The sequence below is a fragment of the Protopterus annectens genome, chromosome 2.part1, assembly GCF_019279795.1.
Source record: "Protopterus annectens isolate FY-2018-M chromosome 2.part1, PAN1.0, whole genome shotgun sequence".
NCBI classification, from domain to species: Eukaryota; Metazoa; Chordata; order Ceratodontiformes; family Protopteridae; genus Protopterus; species Protopterus annectens.
The window spans coordinates 799,532-826,223 of record NC_056729.1 but is presented as its reverse complement, the minus strand read 5'-3'; positions in this window follow the sequence as shown (position 1 = coordinate 826,223).

Sequence of the window (26,692 nt, the reverse complement as noted above, 5' to 3'; positions counted from 1 at the left end):
GTTTGCAACATGCATCTGCTTCATACAAATTTGTGGTCATTGATTATATTAGAGGGAAATGTAATGACAAACAGTTCTGGCAGGAATTACTTAGCTCCAAGGAGAAAAAATGGATCATCAAACTTGGAGCTTTGTTTGCACCTGGTCTTAATGACCAATTGTGAATTCTGTGTTTGGATTGGCCCATGGGTTGGACCAATCCATATATATATGTATGTACTGTGATATTCTGTTTTTTCATTTTGCATTTCACTGAAGAAGGCTCAGTGGAGCCGAAACCGGTTTGAATCAATAACATTGGAATGTACTGCTTTTTTGTTGTATCATAGCAGTATTTTACTAGGGGAGGTATTTCTCCCTCTGGTCAATAAATATAAATATTTTTTGATATGGGTCTTACCAACACTTGCTGGCTTTTTTGTTGACTGCTGAATTTTAACTAGCCATCTATGATGACACCCTTTAATTTTGTGTGATTTACTTGTTCTACCATGGCATTGTGGGAAGTATACTGTTATTTGGGTAGATAAGTTTTTTGGAGTAAAAAACAGTAGTTTAGCTTTATATGGTTTAATAATAGTTCTCAATTATTTAGCCATGTTTCAATTGATAAGAATGATTGCTGTACAAGGTCTTGGAGTTTAAAGTGAGAGATATGACAGAGCAGATCCAAGTCGCCATCAGAGGATTGAACTCTGGTAACATTTTTTTTGTAAAAGAAACAAATTCAGTGCTCTGAATTAAGTTGCCTGCCAAGTACCATAAATTAACTCAAAATCAAAACAACTAGAGAGCGACAAACACAAAAGATATAATCCAAGCATTTTATTGATAAATGAATATAAAGAATGTGAGCACTATGCTTCCTCAGACATAAAACAGTTTTTCATACTCTTCTTTTATGTTACACAGTGATGAATCACAAATGGAAAGCAATTAACATTTCATCAATTAATTTCATTAGTTGCCATGAGCACCATAAATAATGACTAAAAACTACTACTACCTTTTGTTCATTTTTTTTTCAGTAACATTCTTAATGACACCTGATCTAACATTGCAATTAAAAACTTTTGTAAGGTCAAAAAGTAAAACTATGCTTTCCTCCCACCTGCATCACATTCCTAGCCAATACACTTACATAACAGGAGGAGTCGTGTTGAATTAAGGTGTTAAAGGTGTAAGGTGATAGCTGCTGCATTTGTCACTCTAGTTTGTTTTGATTTGAACATTTTTTGCAGCAGAGCTTATTGATGAACATGTTGACAAGTATGGGGCCTTATACAGATGGTTGTGGGGCACTAATATTTACAGGCAAGAAATTATTTTTCCATTTCACTGCTTGTGCTCTGTTTGAGAGGTAGCTATGGGACCCCTGCAGTGCTGAACTGATGAGCCCTAAGGATGAGAGTTTATGTAAGAGTTTTGGGTGGTTGTCAGTAAAGAAAGCTTTTGATATGTCTAGAATGATGGTGGACACTAGGCTTTCAACATTTCTATGGATGTTGACTGTATTTGCAAAATTCAGGAAAGCAGTAGTTGTGTTGTGACATGGACAGAAACTGTGGTGGGTTGAAGAAAGAAGCGAGGTATATCTTAGCTAGATGAGAGGTTGTGAATGAGTACATGTTTCTAATATTTTTAATAGGGGACATAAAATAGCAGTTAGGCTAAAGTTTGAAAGATCTATATTAGTTGCACTCTTGTGCATTGGAATAATTGATGATTGTTTCCATAGTGAGGAGATATTTTTTCATGTACGGATCAATTTATTAGAACTGAAACTGGGTATGCAGTAACCTCAGCTGCTAGATAAAAATATTCACCAGGTAGACTGTCAGGGCCAGTTTCTATAAGCATATGTTAACCATGACTGAAAATCCACCATTTTTGCCATAACAGTACACTACCTTAACCTCACAAGTATACAGTACATCTCTTTCTATACCATGGCTTTTATACACATCTCCCAGAAACAACACATAATCCTTTCTAAATACCTCTTTAAATTCGCACCCATCATTTTTCAGTTACTTATAAAAGTAAACATTAAACCTAAACCCTGACCCCATTGTCCCAGTCCTCCATCATTTTCCTTTAATACCCCAAAACTTAACCAGCTCTAATTAATAAACATAGCACGTGCAAAAAACTAGACCAAATGAGTGTCTGCATTACTGATACCAAACCAGTCCAAGAAGTAACTGCTGAATTCTGTATTAAAACTGACAGCCCGCCAATACATCACTGCTTCCATTAATACAATACTTGTTGAATAACCACCCAGGTCGAAGAAATGGATGGCATACTTCTGCTGTTAAGTCCAAAAAGTTACAAATTCTGGCAAAAGCAAATCTAGCCTCTGAATCTGAACCTAACTTTATCATAACAAAATTCCCAATTTATAACAACAACAATCTGCTTCTAGTAGTGATGGACTCCTCCTCTACCCCAGGCATCATTAACACAGTCTAAAAAATATTACATGAAATATTAGCTTCAGCAGGCTATTCAGCACCCTCATCATACTCAGAGGATGAGACCTTAATCTACTAGAACCATTGCATAATGACTTTCTGGTCTAACTCAGGTATTTCAGAACTATAGGAATATGCACCTTCACTTACTTCATGACTCAGTTATTGACTTTGCCATCACCAGTATCCCATCTATTTATCCTTCCTCAAAGTCAAATGACCAGCATCTAGTGACCAATTTTCCCTTACACAACATCTCACTTAAAATTCATGCCAAAATCATACTTCAGAATCATGAGCATGATATCTCTGGAAAAATAACCCATCATCAGTCTCCACACACTATACTAAACTAAGAAATATTTCAAAACAGTCTATAAAGCATCTCAAGCTATTTAGCCATGCAGCTAGATTACATTCTTTACAACACAGCATAACTCTCAACTGTCCAGATTTTTGCCTCATATTTTTGATCTGTTCCTCACAAATTGTTGGTTTTCTGGCAAATTTTTGGCAAATTGTTGAGGATGGAAGCAAGAAAACAATGACATACATTTGAGTTTCAGACTTCATACCCTTCAGAAAATTCATGCCAATAGAAAACCTTTCATTCTATCAACTTTCTAAGTTCATAAGAGCAATATTTAAAATATGTCCCTATTTGTGGGCCTCATTATTTATGGCTTTGTCCAGATTGTTTGCTCTAAGAGGTTGAGAAGTATGCTGCACAGAGATAAATTGTTTTGGAAAGAAGTCAGTGAACTTATTGGTCACCACATATCTGTTGGTATATCCACCAAACACATCTTCCCTAATACTGTCTTACTTTCTGACAAAATGCAATAATCCCCCTATATTCCCAACACTACTCCAAGATTCCATAATTATACTCCCTTCCTTCCTCCCTCTCTCCATGGCACATGCCACTCTTCTACTTCAAGGCAATAAAATCCAAAGACTTTAAACCTCTAGTGGAAAAATTCCCTGAAGATGACTCAACATGTACTGACAATCTCTGTCTCCCACTTTTTCACACCAATGATAATACCTTTCTTATCCACTTTGTCTCATATGTAGCCATTTTAGTACCCTAAACATTTATCCTGACATTTGCAATGCTGATACAGTTCAGCCCTTGTCTACACAACCCAACACAATACTCAGTCCTGACTTCAGCCCAATTTCTATACTTCATACCCTTCACAAAATATTTGAGAAATGAATCTACCTTCTCTCCTAAAAGTGACATGGGCTTTTGGCCAGATGCAGTACAAGGAATGATCTTTGAACTCTCTAATGAAAATCTCCAGAATATGGAAAAGGGCAAGGTAACTGGATTAATATTTATAGACCTCAATAAAGCCCTTCATCTTGTTGACCATGCCATTCTAATAAACAACTTGTTTGACATAAGTATAAGCTTAGAGACCTCTTCTTGGTTCAAGAACTGCACTCTAACCATAAGTTTTGTGTTAAAATAGATTCCTCAGTTACCATATCAACACCTCTTTTAAAATGAGTACCAGCAGGATCAGTCTTAGCTCTACAATATATTTCTCAATGTTCATTGACAAACTAAGATATGGCCTATCATATCTGCCTAATCTTTACTACAGAGATTGTATGGTCCTTTAACAAATGTAATCCATATCTTCCTACTATGCAAAAAATCATACAACTGGACATTCCATCACTAATAAAATAGATGTCTAATAACAATTGCTCCTTAACACATCAGCAACAAAAGCAGTGTTTAAAACACCATTCAGAAATGTATCTAAATCCCATCTACTCTTCAAATTCAGGGCAAAAAACTGCCACCCAAATAAGAAAGTCTCCTAGTTTAGGAAAACTGACTTATGGCTTAATAGCCCCTTGATTTCCAATGCAACCTGCATGAAAGAAAAACTAAAATCAACTACTTCCTATTTTACACAAGAAGAACTTCTCGTTTCCTTACATGCAGTTAGTGCAGTAATCAGAGAAAGGAATTCCACTTGCACAATATGGCCTACCTCTTACTGCTGAGTCCTTCAAATGAAATAAATCTATTTAAGCTATCGCTAATAAAATACCATGATGCATTACCCTCTCAACAATAAATGAATGCCATTACCGCACCACTGAAACAGTCAAATGATTACCAGGTAATAAGAGGACTGAACTCTTCCCAGTCTCTCAGCTATTTAAACACTTCCACATCAACATATTTCTTCCACTACCAGATAAATTAATTTCAAAATCATTGTCCTACAATTTTAAAAATCAAGCACATCCCTAACTGCACAAATCACAGTTTTACCCAAGCAACAGAAATCCCTAACAGGCTGTCTAAAAGTCATCAACTCATACCATTTTCCAGGTTCAATTAAAAAAAACACTTACCTAAAAAAGGAAAGTGCCACTGTAAGCAATCTAGTCACATAACCTAATTAACTCTTCTCTCCCCTTTCATATGTTCTCCTAAACCACTATTACCAGATAATTCTCCAAAATCAATAGACCCACAGAGATGTACCTCAAGTCATGAACTCCTTTAGCTTACACCCCCTCACTTGCCATCTTCTCCTTCACACTCTATCCTCACTGCATTGTTTGCATAATTATAAATATAAAAGTTACATAAATAGACACGTACATGTAAAACTCTTCTGCACATTTGTGGGTCCTGCTTTAATTTATTTGGGTTGCTTGACTTTATAATGATTTTTATTTGTATCTCATTTTGATATGCACATAGATGTTTGCCCTCAAGTTGAAACTGCAACTGGTCAATAGTTGATCAATGCTCTCACTGAATTATTAAATACAAACAAAGAAACACAAAAATAGGTTTGTAAATAAATAGTTCCTTCACCAGCTCAGGTTCTGTCCCATCTAAGTGAGGTTAGTTCCTTCACCAGCTCAGGTTCTGTCCCATCTAAGTGAGGTGATATCCCACATCCCTAAAGCTAGCTTCTTTTCTATGATGGTCTCAATCCATTTTACTAATACAGGCTACATAGGTAGCTCTTCATGGGCCTCTGTCTCTGCTTTTACATGTTGTAAATCCAGATGTCTTCATGTAATCATATCAGGGTTAGCCTGACCAGGCTGAGTGACCAGACACAGTTACCCTGACCAGGCTAAGCGAGTGGCCAGCCACGGGGTGCTCACCCATGGGTTGTACCCACAACTTTGTGTCCAGAAATGGTATCTTTAAGTTTCTTTTGACTGGCTACTCTGATATATATATTTTTTTTACATTATCCCCTCTTCCCAACATTCTCCTGATTAGAAAAAAAAATAATAAAATGAGCATGAGATTGTACAAGACATATAGTTTCAAACTCACTCGAGTACAGATGCTTCTTCAAGAAAATGTGGTAATACTCAGTGAAGAAACATAGTATCAGGACAGGCTCCAACAAGAATTAGCAACACCATTGGGTACTCTTTTTAATCATAGTCTAAGCACTGGTTTCACCCCAGATGAATGGAAAACAGCCACTGTTATTCCCTTGCACAAAGGTGGTGCTTCCACTGACTCTGTGAACTATAGACCTATTAGCCTGACTAGCCTTATCTGGAAGGCCATGGAGTTACTCATCATGGGCCTTATCAACAAAATTATAGGTAATCTCCAGACACTTGACCCTTCTCAGTTTGGATTTGTCAAAGGGAGATCATGCCTGTTAAACCTGGTGAACTTCTTCAAGACAGTCACCAAGGCCCTGGATGAGAGGAAATATGTGCATACAGCCTACCTAGACTTAGCCAAGGAGTTTGACACTATCCCCCACTGAGACATCATTGACAGACTCACTCAGCTAGGTAGCAACCCTTATATCATTAGATGAGTCACTAACTGGCTCACTGATAGAACCCATATAGTCAAAATAGGGGAATCCACCTCCAACAGCAGACCTGTAACCAGTGGTGTTCCACAGGAATCAGTCATGAGACCTCTACTGTTTGGAATCTATTTCTCTGAAGTACAAGCAAAAACTAAAGGTCTGTGGCTGACTGCAAACTGGGAGTGGTCATAGAATCTCCAAATTATGCCAACATCCTACAATAGGGTCTTAGACAAACAAATGATTGGTGCCAAATTCATGGCCTTAAACTCAATGCAAAAAATGTATTACCATCTCTTTCAGTAAGAGCAATGTTCCTGCTAATTACCACATAAATAGCAACACCTTAAGTATGTACTCTGTGCTGAGAAACCCGGACACACAGGTTGACAACAACCTTACTTTTGACCACCATGTCTCCACGGTGGTAAGAAGGGCATTCTATATTGCTCATCTCATAAGTAAGGGCATTGCCTCCAGAAAAAAATAAGTTATAACCTCTCTGTACTCTTTCCAAATCAGGCCAATAATTGAGTACAGTACCCCTTTTGGTATGTACCTTTCCAAGCACCTGCAGAAATTGGAGAAACTACAAAGGTTCCTCACAAGCAAAACTCAAGGTCTTCAGCATCTGTCCTATGTGGATCATCTGAAATCAGTGTCACTTTATTCTGTTTCATACAGACTAGTCAGAGGCAATCTTTGTCTTGCATACAAGGTGATCTCTGACCCTGCTTTACTGGAAATGCTACATATCCATAAGTCAAATGGCACAAGAGTTACTCGCTCTAAAAACCTTAACCTGCTATGTGACATTAATAGATCCTGCTGGAGAGACATGTTTATCTCCCAGAGGTTGCAACATCTTTGGAACAGACTTCATGTCAAACAGAGCACCTCACTATCCATCTTGAAATGCAATCTGGATGATTGGATAGATAAATTAAATATATAAATTCACACTAGGGATTACACCTGTGTCTCTCTTGGATAGGGGGAATAGGTGCTGATCATGGAAATAAGGGCAGAACTTGTCTAGGCTTGTAAGGGCCATTAGGCTAGTAATTTCCTACTGATGCAAACAGTTTTCTATACTTTTGCAACAAGTATTTCTGTCCCATTAGTGAGCACTAATCATTAAGCCCAGTAGTGGATACTCATTTTTCTATACCTGCAGAGAATGAAACAGTTGTTAAATAGCGGACCAAGTATACAGAATATATAATCATTTTGTTAGTGCCTGCTTTTTTTTGTTTGATTGTTTGTTTGTTTTTGTTGTTTTTTCATTATGGGGTGCACACAGATTGAAAACAAAAAGGTCGATTTAACAGCATTTTACAGTGAGCTTATCAAAGGAAGGACACTCAGCAAACTCGGAGCTACAATATATAACATTAAGTATCCTGTTTTTTGTTTATTTTGTTCTTTATTTCTTTGTTGTTTATAGCACTTTGTGTACTGTGTATTTTTTCTAGCTAGTTTCACTGTGTATGAAGTATTAACTGGAAATTGTCCACTCTTATTAAACATCTGTTGGGTTGTTTGTTTATGATAACTTGTTGCAGTTAAACTCTTTTTTTCTAGTGGCTCCTTTAGCTGTTTAAAACTTTCATTTAAAGGCTCACTGCTGCTTTTCAGCTGGGAGTAACATTTCTGCAGTTTGTTCTAAGTAGTGGGGATATTTGTAGCATTTCCATATTCAGGCTTGTATTTGGGCCTAGTGTTTGTGGAGGCTGTGTGTCTGAGCACATAATTCAGGGACATCTTGTTTTAGCCAAAGCCATCAGGCATTTCAGTGAGAGAGAATTGTTTGAGGTCATTGGCTGACTGAGGTCTCCTGGACTACAGCTTAGACTAAGCACCTCATTGGTTCTTTTGAGATTTCTTTCTTAAAAGCTGTCTCAGGTTTCAACTTTCTGTTACCTAAGAAGCTCAGTTGTGAGTGTTCAGCCATTTTACAGTGAGCTTATCGAAGGAAGGACACTCAGCAAACTCGAGCTATAATATATAACATTAAGTAACCTGTTTTTGTTTATTTTGTTCTTTATTTCTTTGTTGTTTATAGCACTTTGTGTACTGTGTATTTTTTCTAGCTAGTTTCACTGTGTGTGAGGTATTAACTGGAAATTGTCCACTCTTATTAAGCATCTGTTGGGTTGTTTGTTTATGATAACTTGTTGCAGTTAAACTCTTTTTTCTAGTGGCTCCTTTAGCTGTTTAAAACTTTCATTTAAAGGCTCACTGCTGCTTTTCAGCTGGGAGTAACATTTCTGCAGTTTGTTTCCCACCATCCCTCCCTGTTGGTATAGTGTTTTTATAGTTGGTGGCTTTGCAGTTGCCCGCCCCTAGTGTAAATTTGATCTGGGACCCTCCTCCCAGTCTAGTGTCATTACCTCATTCTACCCAGTACAGGGAGAGCATTTCAGAAGGCCAATCAGCTTAGTTTCTGCTACTCCTTTCTCTCTTTCCAAAAAAAAAAAAATATATATATATATATATATCTGCTTTTACTGTATTTGTGTTTTTTCTTACTTTATTTTGCTTTTGCGTCATCTTAAAAGTACTCAATTGTATTTATTACTGCTTGGTGTAACTCATTGTAAGCCTTTTAGTTTAAGCACCTGGGCTTCAGACCAGTTTTACATTAGGAAGGTTTGTGGTCTGCACTGTAGTGGCAGAACAGGTAGCTTACATCCCTCTAAGTTGGGAACTGCTGATTGAGGGCTCAGTGTCTGTTATTCTAAAAGTGTATTAATTCTGGTTTAAGCACTTGGGCTTGAGGCCAGTTATTTTACATTAAGAGGGTTCGTGTTCTGCACTCTTGTGGGAGGAGAGACTGGACTCTGTCCTTCTGAGCTGGGAATTTCTGGTTAAAGCTTATAGTGCCTGCATATTTGAACTGCTTCTTACTGAAATTGGTACACCTCGTTTGCTGTAGCATAGACTAGATCCAGGCCTGCTGAATCTAGCTTTGTTTGTATAACTTGAGCACTAATCCAGGCGTTCTTTAAAGTATTCAGTTGTATTTATTACTGCTGGTAGTAACTTGATTAAAGTGTAGCTATCATTTCTAAGTCTTTTGGATTAAGCACTTGGGCTTCAGACCAGTTGTTTTACATTAAGAAGGTTTGTGGCCTGCACTGTGGTGGCAGGACAGGTAGCTTACATCCTTCTAAGTTAGGAACTGCTGATTGAGAGCTCAGTGTCTGTTATTCTAAAAGTGTATTAGTTTTGGTTTAAGCACTTGGGCTTCAGGCCAGTTATTTTAAGTTAAGAAGGATTGTGGTCTGCACTCTTGTGGGAGGAGAGGCTGGACTCTGCCCTTCTGAGCAGGGAATTTCTGGTTAAAGGCTTATAGTGCCTGCATATTCTAACTGTTTCTTACTGAAATTGGTACACCTTGTTTGCTGTAGCATAGACTAGATCCAGGCCTGCTGAATCTAGCTTTATTTGTATGCTTGTTGTTTGTTTATTTCCCTGAAATGCTAATTCCACCTAAAACGCGGCCTTTTAGCACTTCTGTGGATCCCTAGTGATATATGCATTGCTTACTGTACTTATTTCCTTGTTTCACTTGAAAGAAAGTTACTGTTTGTCATTTTTGCATTTAAGTTACCTGTAACACATTGCATTTAAGTTACCTGGCACTTGCTCACTAAAGCAATTATATAAGTCAGCTATAAAAATTAAAAGCACTACACCCTCACAAACTCCCCTTGAGTACCTTGTTCCCCGCTGGCCCTTTCTTTCAATTATAAAGGAATTCCCAATACTATTCTAGCATGTCCAAAGGTCAGTTGTCAATCTCCTCTCCGGTCCAGCAGGTGAATCTGGGAATCTTGAGGCAATGTTACAACTGCCTCATGTACACAGACAACCCTCTCCTCCTCCAAACAAATTCCAACACATGTGAGAGATGCAACCATATAGCCAAACTAGAGGCTAAGCTCTCTCAACTCAGTACTGGCGTAACCAGTCAGGAGGAGAAGGAAACCACACTCACTACAATTCCAGTCTCACATAGACCTACCACGACAACAAACCAAACACATAAACACACAAAAACATACATGGAGGCTCTAAATAAAAATCTGCCTAAGCAGCAGAGACCTCCAAAGCAGACACCCAAGCAACCGCTACCCCAAAACAAAACACGTGCAACACATAACTCACAAAGCCAGTGTGCCGAACAGTCACAGCCCTTAAGGCTAAACAACACACCTGATACACTTGTAATAGGTGACTCTATCGTCAGGCACACTGACGTCCCGCCACCAGGCTGAACAAGGAGAAGGTCACGGTGAGCTGCCTGTCGGGCGCTAGGATCTGCCACATAACACAAGCACTCAGGTCACTCCAAGGCAAGTACAAATATGACTCAGTCATTGTCCATGCTGGTGTGAATGACCTGAGACGTACCTCCCTGGACTACATGAAAAGAGACATAGAGGAGCTCTCTGAGCATGTAGCCCAGGCCAGTATGACCCTGACCTTGAGTAACATCTTACCCTCACCAAGAATGATGCCACAATATGAAGACAAGATGATCAATTTCAACAATTGGCTTAAGTGTTGGTGTCATTCAAAGGGGATCCAATGCCTGTCAGCCTGGGATGACATGCTCGACAAGCCACGATGCTTCGCTAGGGACGGCTTGCACCTGTCACCCCTGGGCTATCGGATATTGGCAAAGGCTCTTGCTACCCCCATAGTGCCTTTTTTAGGCAAGGCTCAAAAGACAAACCCACCTCCATAGGTATCACAAGGGATAAGAAACTAAGAGTAATGCTACTCAATGCCAGAAGTCTAAACCTCAAGATGCACGCACTCGAAACTCTCCTTAGCATGGAGAACATCGATATCTGTGCAGTAACAGAAACCTGGTTCAAGGCTCCAGAAAGCACCCCAGCACTACCAGGTTATACCTCATACCATGCGTTTTGGCCCCAAAACTTGGACCGAACCACAAAAGGAGGGGGAGTATCAATATTCGTCAAAGATACCCACACCTCCAGGTTGGTGGCACAGCACGAAGCATCAGAGACTATCCATGTGCAACTAACTGTGGGTAAAACTGCCTTCCAGTTTATAGCCTGCTACAGACCACCCTCCCAAACACAGGAACCCCACTTGGCCTTCCTGAGAATACTGGAAAATATGAAGGTCTCTCCAAACACCATTATATTGGGTGACTTCAACTACCCAAACATAGACTGGGAGCATTACTCTAGCTCCAACACCCTAGCCCAAAGGTTCCTAGAATTTATAAACTCAAATTCTATGGAACAACTTGTTACCACTCCCACAAGAGGGAAAAACATACTGGACCTGATCATCACCAACATGGGGACACTATGCTCCAGACCAGAAGTGTATCCCTCACTGGTAAGATCAGACCATAAACTAATCTCACTGGATATTCACATCCCGACCCCACCCCCTGCCCAGAAAACCACAGTGAAAAACTTCTCTAAAGCAAATTTCACATGCCTCAAAACCGAGTGAAATCCTTCAAAGCCCCGGCCTGTGGAAAATACGGCCCAGACCACAGAATGCTTTATAAACGCATTCTATGAACACCTTCAGGAATGCATGGATCATGCAATCCCAAATAAAACCAAGACCCAATCCTCCAAAGGCAGATGTCCTGTCTGGTGGACCCCAGCCATAAACAAACTATACAATAGAAGGAGGAAGCTACTACATGATAGAGCAAAATCCCAAAAGGGAAGGCATCTCTGATCAGTATTAGCAAAAACTACGGGCACTCATAAAATTGTCTAAGGCCAGCTTCGAGAGAAAAATTGCACAGGACACTAAGGATAATCACAAGGCTTTCTTTAGTTATGTTAGGAACCTGGGTGGGAATTCCTAGATATGCTCAGAATTAGTCCAAAATGACAAAAAATACAGCGAGCCCACAGACATTGTCAACATCCTAGCTGACAGGTTCAGTGCAAACGTCTCCCCCCATCCCCACCAAAAGGGCAAATATCTATCCCAACACGGTGCTGCCCCCCTGATAACTCAGATGCTCAGGTAAGAGCCGCCTCTCCAAAGCAAAAACACAGCATCAATGGGACCAGATGGTGTCCCGGGCTGCGTCCTACATGAACTCCAAGAAGAGCTAAACCCAAATATAAAACTACTGTTCAATCTTAGCCTTACTACAGGATATGTACCCAAAGAGTGGCGTACAGCAACAGTGGTCCCTCTCCACAAAGGTGGTGCCTCAATGGATCCTGGAAACTATCGCCCAATAAGCCTGACTAGCTTGGTCTGTAAAGCTATGGAAAGGATCATCATGGACCTCATAAATAAAGATATTGGGGACCTACAGACATTGGATTCTACCCAGTTTGGCTTTGTTAAGGGCAGATCCTGCCTCTTAAACCTGGTCGATTTCTTTGAAACAGTCACCAAGGCCATTGACGAGGGGAAGGTGGTCCACACAGCCTACCTGGACCTCGCAAAAGCCTTCGATACAATATCCCACTCGGGCATTATAGATAAGCTCACCAGCTTAAATATAAACCCCTATGTCACTAGATGGGTTGCAAACTGGCTCAAGGACAGAACCCACATGGTTAGAATTGCTGGAGCCATGTCAGACTCCAAACCAGTTACAAATGGCGTCCCACAAGGCTCAGTCCTGGGACCTCTCTTGTTTGGTATATATTTCTCGGCGGTACAGGCCAACACGGAAGGACTGTGGCTGACCAAGTTCGCAGATGACTGCAAACTGGGCACCATAATCAACTCTCCAGCCGACACAAGCATCCTCCAAAAGGGCCTCATAGAAACAGACAACTGGTGCCAGAGCCATGGCCTCAAGCTAAACACCAAAAAGTGTATAGTCATCCCCTTTGGCAAAAACAAAGTGCCCACAAATTACCACATAGGTGGTAATCCATTAAGTACAGAAGAAGTCATTAGGGACCTGGGGACCCAAGTTGATAGCAATCTCTCATTTGACAACCACGTGGCCAAAGTGGTTAGAAAAACATTTTATATAGCCCACCTGATCATGAAGGGATTCACATCTAGATCAGGGGAGGTCATCGTACCTCTTTACTCATCCCTCATCAGGCCCATAATTGAGTACAATGCCCCTTTTGGGATGTACCTTACCAGACACCTGCAGCAACTGGAAAGACCCCAAAAGTACCTCACCAAGAGGATCAAAGGGCTCAAACAGATGCCATATGCTGCCCGGTTAAAAAACTCCAGCTCTACTCAGTGGCATACCGCCTGCTCAGAGGCGATCTGTGCCTGACGTATAAAGCCATGTCCAACCCAGAATTAATGGACATGCTGCACCTCAGAAAATCCAAATCCCATCGAGCTACACGCTCGAGAGACTTGAACCTCAGCACTGAAATAAATAGGACATGCTGGAGGGACAGATTCATAACCCAGAGGCTCCCTTCACTCTGGAATAAAATCCCAGTCCAGGTTAGGCAGAGTCCCACATTGACTCTCTTCAAGAGGAATCTTGATGAGTGGATGGGAGATCGTAGGTTTACCCCGGCTATCACTTCTGTGTCACTGTTAGACAGAGGCACAGTATACTAACCTCAAAAAAAGCCATAGCAAAATTAATTTAAAATGGGTGGCGAAAGCCAAACACACTCTGGCTAGGCTTATAAATGCCCTAGGGCAGATAGCCTAGTATGAACCTATGAACCTATGAACCTATATACATTATTTTTAACCCCAAGGCAGTTGAACCTGTTTCTGAAGAGTCGAGGCCTGAACAACGTTAAGTACAGAACACGTCAGCATCATAAGGTTGTTTTGCATTTTTTTGAATGATGTTTTCATATAATTGTATGAATTTGTTTTTATTGTTTGTCACTCCTCTCATTATAAATCTGAAAACAAAGTGTCAGCAATTATGTCTCTTTTCTCTTTAAGTGTTTTTAAGCACTCGCACATAACTTACTGGTACAAAGTGGATTTCTTCAGCTGTATTTGCTCCATTATTATTTGCAGTTCTAAAGCAAGTATTTAATCTCACAAAAGAAAAATAGAAACAAAGAAGTGTTTCAAGCTGTCTAGTCAGCTGATAATGCTTTCCACTTTATATACTGAGTTGGGAGGGTGGCCTAATGGCTAAGGTGTTTGCCTTACAAACACAAGGTGCAGGGTTTGAGTCTCACAAGGGATAATTGGCTAGGCTTAAAATGGCTCACAAAGGCAGTTAGCTTAGTACTAACCTATGAACTATGAACTATATACTGCATAACTGTCTGTATAGTAAGCTACATATTAACTTAGACCATCTTTTGTCCTTTTAAATACTTAACATTTTGTTTTGGATGTACTCCCAGGCTTTAGATGAAATGTGTCCTTTCGGGATGAGGCAAACATCCCAATTATCAAACAAATGAAGAAAACTTGCAATTAATTATATCTGTATTACCACATTCCTTGTATAATTTTGTTCCAGTTGACCCAAGCATTTTTACCAATTTATTTTTCTTTAGTTACATTTATGAGTAAGTTCTAACTATTCTACTTCTCTGTGCATTCTGTTTTTCCTCTGTGTTTCTCTTCCTTTTTATCATTTCTTAATCCTCTCTTGAATGCCTTTCTGCCATTTGCTATCAAACCATGCTTTCTACTCATAGGTTCATAGGTTCATAGGTGTGTACTAGGGCAACAGCCCTGGAACCTTTACAAGCCTAGCCCATAGAAGTGCCCTGGCACTCATTTACAGAGTTTGAAATTTTTGTCAAAATAGTGTCACTTTAAGCTCTATTTGATTTTTTGACTAACGTGCATGTTTTGTCCACTGCAAAAAAAATCTATTAGTTTTTCATCAAAAAAGAAGTAGCCAGTATGCCTATCTAACCTACAGATTTTCAGCACTTTCCTTTATTAAAACCTGGATACAGTGTCAGCCACAAAGCCTGATTATCTCATCAGTCCACTCCACAGGAAGGGATAGGCTTCATCTCTGTTGCTATCCAGCAGTCTGGTGGTATACATCACTCCTGAATCCTTCCATGCAGCACACAAGCAATGCTTCTTCAGCAGGGTTTTCTATTTCATACCATTACACTATTACATTAGCATACCTTAGGTGTTATTTAAAATACAGTGTTTCTTTTTTTTTGCAGAATTTATCTTGCAGAGCATTTGTTTTCATTTTCAAATAAACCACACCACATTGCAGATGATGACGATGATGATACTGATTAGAAGGGGAGTAGAAAGAGGAGGACAATATAGTAAGACATCATCAGCTTCTGTTATTCTAGGAGTGCATGTTTATCATCAGTCACATACTTGTCTGCTGTTAACTATCTTACCAACCACTTTATACAGTATAGACATGGCCAACAGTTAAACATATAGACTGAAGAAAGGAAATACATGCTATCACTGCAACATATGAGATGGCAGATGTTGACAACCATAGTAATACAGGCAAGAACTAAATAAGAATATGATATTTATAACAATGGATAAAAACATAATGTTACAGAAAGAAGATATTTTGATGAAAAGTGTTATGAAGAACATATTTCCTAGCTAAACAGCATTTGTCACATTCCATTTCAATAGAGACAACACACCAAATCGTCCTTTGATGACCTTTTATTAAATTCATAAACATGATAACGTAATGCATCATAACTTTATTGCATCATTTCAATTTATAAAAAAACAGGAAACATCCTTTAAACATTCATCAGGGCAGCATATCTCTGCTCACCCTGACAAATAAGCAGCTTCCTCACCTCCACTCACTTATTCTTAACATCAAGCAGCATCTAACTGCTCACTTTCAGCCCAAAATCCTTACATGCATCTAAACTCCAAAGGAGGAAGCAATGTCCACCCGCTCACTTACAACCCCAACATTCCTTACACCAACACAAACACTGGAGGGGAAACAGAAGAGGGACAAGCCTTCCCATCTTCTCCACTGAAAGTATCTATCCCTGACTGAAAATGAACCATACCTACCCAAGAAAAAAGAGGGGGGGATTGGCGAGTAACAAGATCACGCCAAAATATGACCTTAATCTGACTACCCACACATAAAAACTATGTAAATAAGGCACAGGTGAGACATTGCTATTATATTTCATTCCCTGCCCTGACTACAAGTTGTGAATAAAAAAGCTAAGCATTTCAGAACAGGACAGGTGTTGATACATTGTGCAGCAGTTGAGTTCAGAGTTTTTTAACATTGGACTGCAATTAAAAATGTAAAATATTATCTGGATGCTACCTTCCTTTTCCCTCTCTCTCTGTCAACAAACATATCTCTGTCTTTGTAAATACATATATGAATCTGACATTCCCATATGCAATATACACAACGCAATTGTTTTGCATCAGCTTCCCTTCCCCTGCAGTGGAAGAATAAGACTGAATTTGAAAAGCCACTGTTCTAGTCTCATCCATTGTTTAGCACTTGTTTATAGCTTTAGAAAAGAAAGAATAAGCTGCTATATGTCAGCTGAACACAGTACGCTAGGCCTATTCATGCAGGCTGGATTGGAAATGATGGCTGGTTTTGTCATAACACAAAAATTATTTCTAGGTGGACTTACCTGTCTTTTAGCCCATGTTAAAAGCATGATAATCAAACTTAGAAAAAATGTTCTGAGTCTTCCAAGTAGACGTTTAAAATAGGGCATAGTGGAGGTTCAGACTACCTAGAAAAGGTAAGAAATCTCCCTACTAGGTCTGTTGATCAGTCCTTCAAGAGAAAAGGAAAAACAGCAACTAACCAATTTAGGATTTACTAATCTGTGACTCTGCAGCAACATTTTTCATTTTTAAAAAGAAAAAATAAATAATAAGTGTTCTAATCAAAGGCACATGCACTTAACCAGCAGGATGTACAGGAACAGTTTACACTTGTTAATTCTCTCACATGTACCTGATTTTGCAGGACATTCCTGACCCTCACAAAATGCTTGATTTTCTGGAAATGAGTGAGGTTTACAGTGACTCAAAAATGCCACACCTTAAGAGTTTTATACTTATTTTTTTAGAAATGTGCATGTTGGTGCAACATCTTCTATTCTATTAACTTTCTAAATGAATTAGAATAACATGTACAACTCATTATTTTTTATAGTTTTTGTCTCACCTCTGCCTTTTGGCTTTTTTCAAAACTTTTGAGCAAGGAAGTTGAGAGTTATGTTTGTCATTCGTGTTTCCTAAAGTAGCTGAGTCACTCATTCTCTTAGGTCAGGCCATTCAAGAGCACCATATCCTTTTTCACCTACTAAATAATACTGCACTATCCTAGTGTCTTATTAATAGCAAATTGTTTTTCTTTCTTTTTCTGTTTTTATTATTTTGCAGTCAACTTAGTCCAACTGCCAAGAAAGTAACATCCCAGTGTTTTTTTCTCTGCAACTAAGGCAGTCAATGAGACAAGAGTCATGCAAATAGGTCATTACCAAGACAGACAACATACTAATGTTAATGGCTGACAGATTCAGGTTGGGGCATGGCAGCTTTGAGCATTTTTACAATTTGGCAAGTTGTTTGCAATATAAACAGAGGCACTAGAATAGTGCAGGCAGCACTGGCATAGCAAAACAGACCGAGAGGCTGACATGGGATGATGTGAGGTTTTGGTTTTGTCTCTGTATTGCCTGGTAATCTGAAGTCTGTATCTGTATTGTAACTGACTGGAAATACTGATCTGATGTTTGAAAGGTCTCTTTGCCTGCGCATCTCTCCTCCTAAGTATATATACTCTATGCTGTCATCCAGTGATTATTCTAGAGTGCATGTCTCCTGGACTATTATGATTGTGTGTTTTTTGGACTCTCATCATTGTGTGTCTCCTGGACTGTCATGATTGTGTTTCTCCTGGACTGTTTGATTGTGTGACTCCTAGACTATCATGACTTTGTGTCTTCTGGACTATCATGATTGTGTGACTCCTGGACTGTCATGATTGTGTGTCTCCTGGACTATTGTGATTGTGTGCCTCCTAGACTATCATGATTGTGTGTCCCTAGACTATCATGACTGAGTACCTCCTAGAACATCATGATTGTGTGTCTTCTGGACTATCATGATTGTCTGACACCTGGACTGTCATGATTGTGTGTCTCCTGGGCTATCATGATAGAGTGTCTCCTAGAACATCATGATTGTGTGTTTTCTGGAATATCATGATTGTGTGACTCCTGGACTGTCATGACTGTGCGCCTCCCGGACTATTGTGATTGTGTGCCTCCTAGACTATCATGATGGTGTGCCTTCTAGACTATCATGATTGTGCGTCGTCTGGACGATCATCATTGTGTGACTCCTGGACTGTCATGATTGTGTGTCTCCTGGACTATTGTGATTGTGTACCTCCTAGACTATCATGATTGTTTGTCTCCTAGACAAACATGATTGTATGCATAGCTCTTAAACTCTTAGCACAAGAAATCTGGACAAAGCCAAAAATATCGGGGGGACAAAGCCCCAAAAATAGGGACACATTTTAAATATTGTTCTTATAAACTTAAAAAGTTGCCAGAATAAAAGATCTTGTGTTACCATACATTTTCTGAATGATATGAACTCTGAAACTCAAGTGCCTGTCATTATGTAGTGAATTCATTCCTCAGCGATTTGCCACAAAAATCCAGAAAGCTACACATTTTATGGGGAACAGACCAAATATGTGAAAATAAATCTGGACATTCTGCAAAAATCTGGACAGTGGAGAGGTGTGCCTCTTAGACTTTGTATGTTGACATGGTGCTGCAAGGAGGCAGAAAGTGACAATAAAATATCAAGAGCCAAAGATAATTTCAGCAGATGTCAGAAGATGTAAGAAATAAGCCAGTGTTGCTAAAAGCCTTTTTATGCTCCTTCTATTGTTGTACTCTTGGATGAAAAAAATATGCTACAACAACAGTCAGTTCAATAGTAAACACAGGCCTACACATTTTGGTCATCACTTAAAGAAATCAAAGACCTCAGCCAAAAGTTCAGTCCTAACCCATCTCCCAATAACTCACCACTCAAAACTGTGACAGAATTCAACTCTTATTTCAATGAGTATACAGTGTCCTTAACCAAGGATTCCATAAAATCTAATCCCAGCCTTCTCCAACAGCTACATATTACCACATCCACTTTTACCTTCAAATCTGTGCACACACCCTGTATAAAATTACTCTTAAACAAACTCAAACCATGCTTTGCTTCAGCTGATGGCCTTCCAAGTTAGTACTTTAATGTAGCAGCCAACAGCTTTTCCTATCTTGCCTCAATCCTTATATATAGGTCAATCCAAGAATCCCTTAATCCTAGCTCTGGAAAAAAATACACATCCCTCTACACAAAGAATGACATTCAACAGACATCACTAAATTTAGAGTTACAGCAATCTTATCCCCCCATTCAAAATACTTGAAATATGTACTTAAACACAATCACTAAACAATCTTATGCAGGAAAAAATCATATCCCCCACATAACAGGGCTGCTATCCCTCCCATAGTAGTAACAGTGCTCTTCTAACCTTTATAGGCACCATCAATAAAGCAGAGGAAATGGTAAGCTAGTCTCCTCCTTATTTCTAGACTTGTCTAAAGCCTTCAACACACAGTTTGTAATAGTACACTTCTACTTCAAATGATCTCACAAGGTCTATCTCAGCCCATACTTCTATGGTTCAAAAGTTAATTGTCCACTGAATATCAGTCAGTAAAATGGTAATCCACCATCTCTTCATACCTCCCAGTCACAAATGGTGTACCAAAAGTTAACATCCTTTAGCCCTCATCAATAAAATTCAATACAAAAATGACTCCTCTCTCATATGCCCATTAGGCAACCTGGCATATCTCCAAAAATTAGTCAGGATTCTTAATATCCACTGAAGCATGGCTTGGTAAATCACTATTCATGCTCAACTCCCCTCCCCCCAAAATGTGACTTTTTCCAAAAATCACTTTTTCATGAAATAACACATTTTAAATCCTCTCCCTTCATAACATAACTGTTAAAGTCACTTCTTGTAGGAAAATCATTAGAGATGATAGCGGATAATAATCTTAAATTTGACTTTCATATACAAACTTGTATAAAAAAATCACCAAAAATTAAGGAAGCCTTATAGAGCCAAAATCTCTCACCAATGCAACTAAAATTACACTTGCAATTGCTTACCCCCCTCCCATCACTACTTAATGACTCAACCATCCTTACTAACATCCAGGCATCACAAAAAGCAAGACTCAAGCAATGCTATAATAAAGTGGCAACATTTGCAGCAAATACGCATTTCAGAACCGACTATTGTATAGCACTAAAAAGCATAAGTTGATTAGAACTACCCCATCAGCTAATACATACACAGCTTCTTACCACCATTAAAATTACCCAGAATGAATTTGTTCATCCAGTACTAAACATCATTTTTACAAAACTATTTTCCATTTGGTCATTATGGTCTCATGACCAAAAACTCCTCTCTGAACATAAGCCAATCAAATGTCCTAGGGATGAACTATACTCATACCATGTTGGTAAGGCTTGGATCTGGTTGCCTGTATTCATCAGGCCAATACCCTCCCTCCAGTTATTTAAAACTATTCATAAAGACTTCCTAGCCAAAATGTGTTACTGTTCTTGTTCAATCTCAGGATAAATTAAATCCTTAAATTCAAACAAGTACATCCTTACTCCCCCTACTTCACTCACTTCATTACCTCAATCATCATTTTCTCTATCCTGACTCTGTTTGTAAATATGCCATTACCCTATTTATTGTCCAACCTCATATTACAAGTCATGTTAGTATTCTAGTAACATACATGCAAAGGTTCAATTTGGTATGTTTATTTAAACTGTATATGTTTTTGTATTATTTTTGAAGATTGTAAAATTATTTTTCATAAAATGTTTTTATAATACTTTGAAGTTTTTCTCTCCTTGCCTCTACTAAAAATGGGTACCTACCCAATTATATATCCCTGTAATAAAATGACAATTGATACAGAAATAAATAAATATATATATATATATATATATATATATATATATATATATATATATATATAGTATGGATTCACTTCAGAATCTCAAAATTCCGAAACATCGAATGTGATATAATCGAGATCATATGATCGATGTTTCAGAATATCAAAATTCTGAAACAAATCCAAAAATAAAATGACTATTTAAATGTTTCTGCAGGGGGGCAAGCCCTCCTGCATCCCCCACAAGGGGGGCTGCACCCACCACACCTCCGCTATTAAAATATACCAACTCACAGATTGCACTACAGAGAGGAAAGGGGTACTCTCCTGTTCCACGCTGTATGCAGATCTCCGTTCAGAATTTCGAAATTCTGAAACCTCGATCATCTGGTCTCGACCATACGAATTTTGAGATTTCAGGATTTTGGGATTCTGAAGAGAACAGTCACCTCCAAAGACACACCCCACATGTTAAGTCTTATGCACAGGCCCAAAACTCCTAAGTATACCTCAAAAAGCAAAACCAGCACTATAAGTGTATTCAAATGATGAATACATTGAATTTTATGGTGTTGCCACATTAAAGATAAGTTTGAATATGATTGCATGGTGCTGGCTTTGCTTTTTGAGGTATACTTAGGAGTTTTGGGCCTGTGCATCAGCCTTAACGTGTGGGGTGTGTCTTTGGAAGTGACTGTTGCTTTTCCTTGCTGTGGGCCTTTGAATAAGCATTCTGTCAACATTTGTGGCTGAATCACCTTTGTAGAATTTGCTTTTTTTCTGAGACTAATTTGAGATGAATACATTGAATTGCCGCATTATTGAGAAGTTTGAATATGCTTACATGGCGCTGGCTTTGCTTTTTGAGGGATTCTGAAGGGAACCAAAATATATATATATATATATATATATATATATATATATATATATATATATATATGCACACACAAAAACACACACACACACACACACACACACACACACACACACACACACACACACACACACATTCAAAGTTGCTCAGTAAATCTTGTATCATAGATGTGTATATAGCATGCCCTGTACACTGCCCATTTGATATGCACTATCATGGGTCATTCACATCAACTCCTATTGCATTCTACATTATCAACCAAGTAGGCTGGTCCAAACCTCCCTGATCTTGCAAGACCCATGATAGCTGCTGTTCCTAGATCTGTGCTTTTGGGAATCATACCTCTCAACCGTGCAGATTTTTGCAAAATATTTAGATTTTTGTTTCATATTTTTGGTCTGTTTCTCATTAACTGTGTAGTTTTGTGGCAAATCACTGAGGATGTAAGTCACTAAATAATGACTCGCATTTAAGTTTCAGACTTTATGTCATTTAGAAAATGCATGTTAACACAAAACCTGTTATTTTAGCATCTAGCATCTTTTTAAATTTATATGAGCAATATTTAAAATCTTTCCCTATTGTTGAGCCTTTGACCCCCCCCCCCATTATTTTGGGCTTTGTCCAGATTTCTTGTGCTAAGAGTTTGAGAGGCAAACTGGGAATACTCAGGATTTGATGTGGCAGGATAGTTCATGACATTTCAAAGATAAACCTTATTAACTGATGTCTAATGCAGACCTACTGCTATAAGCAGCCAAGTGTTCTAGTCTGTTATCATTCATCAAGGTGCATAAACAGAATCACCAGTACTAGAGAAAACTGAGATCAATTGAAAATAGAGAGTAGTTAAAATATTTGTTATAGAGTGTGTAACACCCTTCTTAAGGAAGCAGGACAACAATATATAATATAATATTTAACATACTCACATGTTAGGATGGGTGTAATGTATAATTCAGGTCAGTTGCATATTTCTTTATTTAATGCTTCATGTAGCAACATTATTTTTTAAACTGCCACTTGTATACTCCTCTGCCAAAGAAAACTTTTGGTAAATGCATCTGCTTAAACTCTACTACTTTTTGGTTGTTAAACTTCTAATAGTTTTGATCTGTACTACTTTTCCCCTAAATTACTATAATACATTTTCAATTCTATACTGTAACACCCAGGCTGTTGCTAAAATGCACTGCAGTGTACCTTGATCCATCCATCCATCCATCCATCCATCCATCCATCCATCCATTCATCCATACATCCATACATCCATACATCCATACATCCATCCACAACCCCTTTTTCCCAATTTTATTTTGCATGTGGGGTCAGGGTGCTACTTCACCAGTGACAATCATCTAGAGCCAAGGTTTACACCACCAGGTGGCTAGCCCTGCCTTGAACAACAAATGAAAAGCAAAAAAGGAGGGAGGGTGGCCTGATGGTTAAGGTGTTTGCCTTACAAACACAAGGTGCAGGGTTTGAGTCTCACAAGGAATAATTGGCTAGGCTTAAAATGGCTCGCAAGGGCAGTTAGCTTAGTATGAACCTCTAAAATGTAAATTGAATTAAATAACTACTAAATGTTTATCATCCATCAGACAGCTGTGTGATTGTCCTAAAAATATATCATAGCACTTGATGTGTCAAAGACCACTGCAGAAATCTTTTTTACAAAACTGTCAGTCATCTCTGCAGTACATAAGTGCTTGACTATTATATTGATTTATATCTCATTTATTCTATTATTTCTTAGGTACAAGTAAAAGCAATCAGTACACTAAACTTGTGGTTCAGGCAACCATTGAGGAGCCTGTCTTTCTCTCTCACACTCTATCAGTCACCCATGCCACTAATCAAAACTGGGGCATCTGGGCTGTGGTTAGGGTTTTACCCCTGTACTCTACTGGCACAGCTATATGAAGAGGTTTGTTAAGAGCTCATATCCTTAATGTTCTGTGCTAACTCCATATCTATGACTTCACAATAGTGTTTTAATCATAGCATTATATATACATGGTTAGGACTTTACCATTAAAAAGTAGAATACCAAAATTATAAACAGACTGTCTGTACTCTTAAATCTTTAGGGTGCAACTTGTTTTGCATTCTACTGTCTTAGCTGTCTAGGTACACGTGGATTATCATACTTGTATTATATTCTTTAAAGAGAGAGATTTGTGTTAATGCAGACTAATAGTCAGGCAAATTTCTACATTATTGAAATCCTACATAATACTTTAGCCTGGTTAATAATAAATACAACATACAGATTCTTATTGTGAATTCAGCTTAATCTTTTATCTTCCAGCTTATCATTGCTTCTATCTTAGCTATCTACTTAACAATAAATAAATAAATGAATAAACTCAAAGGAAATCAGCAGAATGACTTTACTCCTGCTAGACAAGCTCTGTGCAGTTTTATAAGCTGCCCACTCTCTCGTGCTGCCTTTGCAAACCAGGCAGTCTGCAGGAAAGGTGAAAAGCAAGATTTTCTTCACATAACCATTACGTATGTTAAAAAGCATGCCAACACCCAAAAGTGTACCTAAATGTGTGCTATTACTAAAGTTTATGTTTACATTTTCTAAAACTCTCCCAAGGTAACCCCATCACCCTCCATGTTCACAAAGCCACTTGTAACCTTGAACGTGTCAAAAGGCAAATGATTTGTTTAAAAGATTTATAATCTTTCTATTAGACCTTCCTTTCGTTTATTGCTCATACATTTTAGCACGTTCTGAAATATCTTCCTTTACCCCAAGTTCTCCTCTTACCAGAAGGTCAACAGTATATCACACCAGAGTCTTGTTCACAAACAGCCATACCTTCTACATGACTACATACAAACGTAATTAGCTGCTCTCTGCATACTAGTGTAGGCAGTCATCAGTGCACCATAGCTTAGTGCACTAATAAACAAAAGTGCCCCTCAGAATAACAGCTGTCATTGTGCTTGACTCTCACAATGTAAGCAAGTGTAAACTGTAAAGTTAATGTTACTTCCTCTTGTTCCAGTTACTTATTATTCATGATGTAAGTTGGTTTCTCTCCACTCCCAACAGTGGACCCATTTCTATATTTTATTGCAATGTTTTTTGTTCACAGGTTATAGAATATTACTGAAAGGTCACACCAGCCACAACATACTGACCTGAAGGTCAAATATTTAAAACAGTAAAATAATTTATTGAAATTGAAGTAGCTGCCTTCTATCAGTCTAGCTGATCTGTTGCAACACTTCCCAAAAACATCAGCTTGATCTCTGTAATGTAGCTCTTAGAAACTTTTGAGCTTCACCCTTAATGCTGTAGCTGCATTTCCAACTTACTGATGTTTACTAGTAATTCACTCAGCACAATATCTTCTCATATCAGTGAAACACCTCTGTGAAAGAAATTGATCTGGAACTGAAAGGATTTCCCTGCATGCTCATCTGTGTTTAACACATTGTCCTCACATGAAGGAATTTTGAGCTTGTGGTAACCCATCTCTGCTGTACTACCCAACCCATTTTGCAACACATTAGTTTTGCCACTCCATCTTTACCCCTCAACTTACCCTATCTTTATCCATCTGCTAACTCTATTACAACCTAACAGCTCTATCTACTAACCCATTTCTTCACACACTTCTCCTGCCACTCCATCTTCACCCCTGTCCTCACCTTGTCTACTAAGGGGTCTTACTAGCACACAGTGACAATGCATTGTCACACAGAACAGACATGATACACACAACTTAATTATCTTGCTGTAATGGTCAATGCATGGTTAGGCCTCAATGTGCATTATACATTGCTCTGTTTATCATACAGGAGTAAATGTAAACTGAGACACAGTTGATTGGGGGCACAATGACACATGTCTATCTACACCTACTAGGAGGAGAAATATCATAGGAGTCTGAGATGAAGGTGGTGAGCTGATAGGTAGTTTGTGTAAAATACATTTTTTCCTGTACAATGGCCATGGTTTGATGTGAAAGCAGGATCCCTGAAGTGATTACTGCTCTGTGCCACACTACAAAGCATCTGAGGTGCCACTATGTGAGCATGGTCTGTGGCTAATATCCTGGCTTTTGGCTTGTTGCACGAGGTCTCCTCTTTCCCCAAACAGGGCAGTGTGCAGCTGCAGGGCTGTTAACTGAAGAAGGTCCATTTATGAGATGTCCTGCTGATGGATGACAACTGACATAGTATCTTCTGATGAGATTTAGAACAGAGCAGAACTTTTCAAGATTCAGGTAAGAAATGTACACCTTTCAATGATTCACCCTACATGGGTTACATCTTCTATGTACCCTCCCCTGACCTCAGAAATTCTGCCAGCAAGAGTAGTGGGGGGTGTGGAACTCGCAAGTTTGTGTATGTATGTGGACATGGCAGTCGTTTCTGACATCATAATCCCTCATCAGAATAATCACTGCCTGTGCCATGCTTCCATGTTGTCATGAATGCTTTGACACATAACCTTGAGGACTGTGCTGTACTGGATTGCAGCAAATTGTACCAGGATGATACCATGACATATCC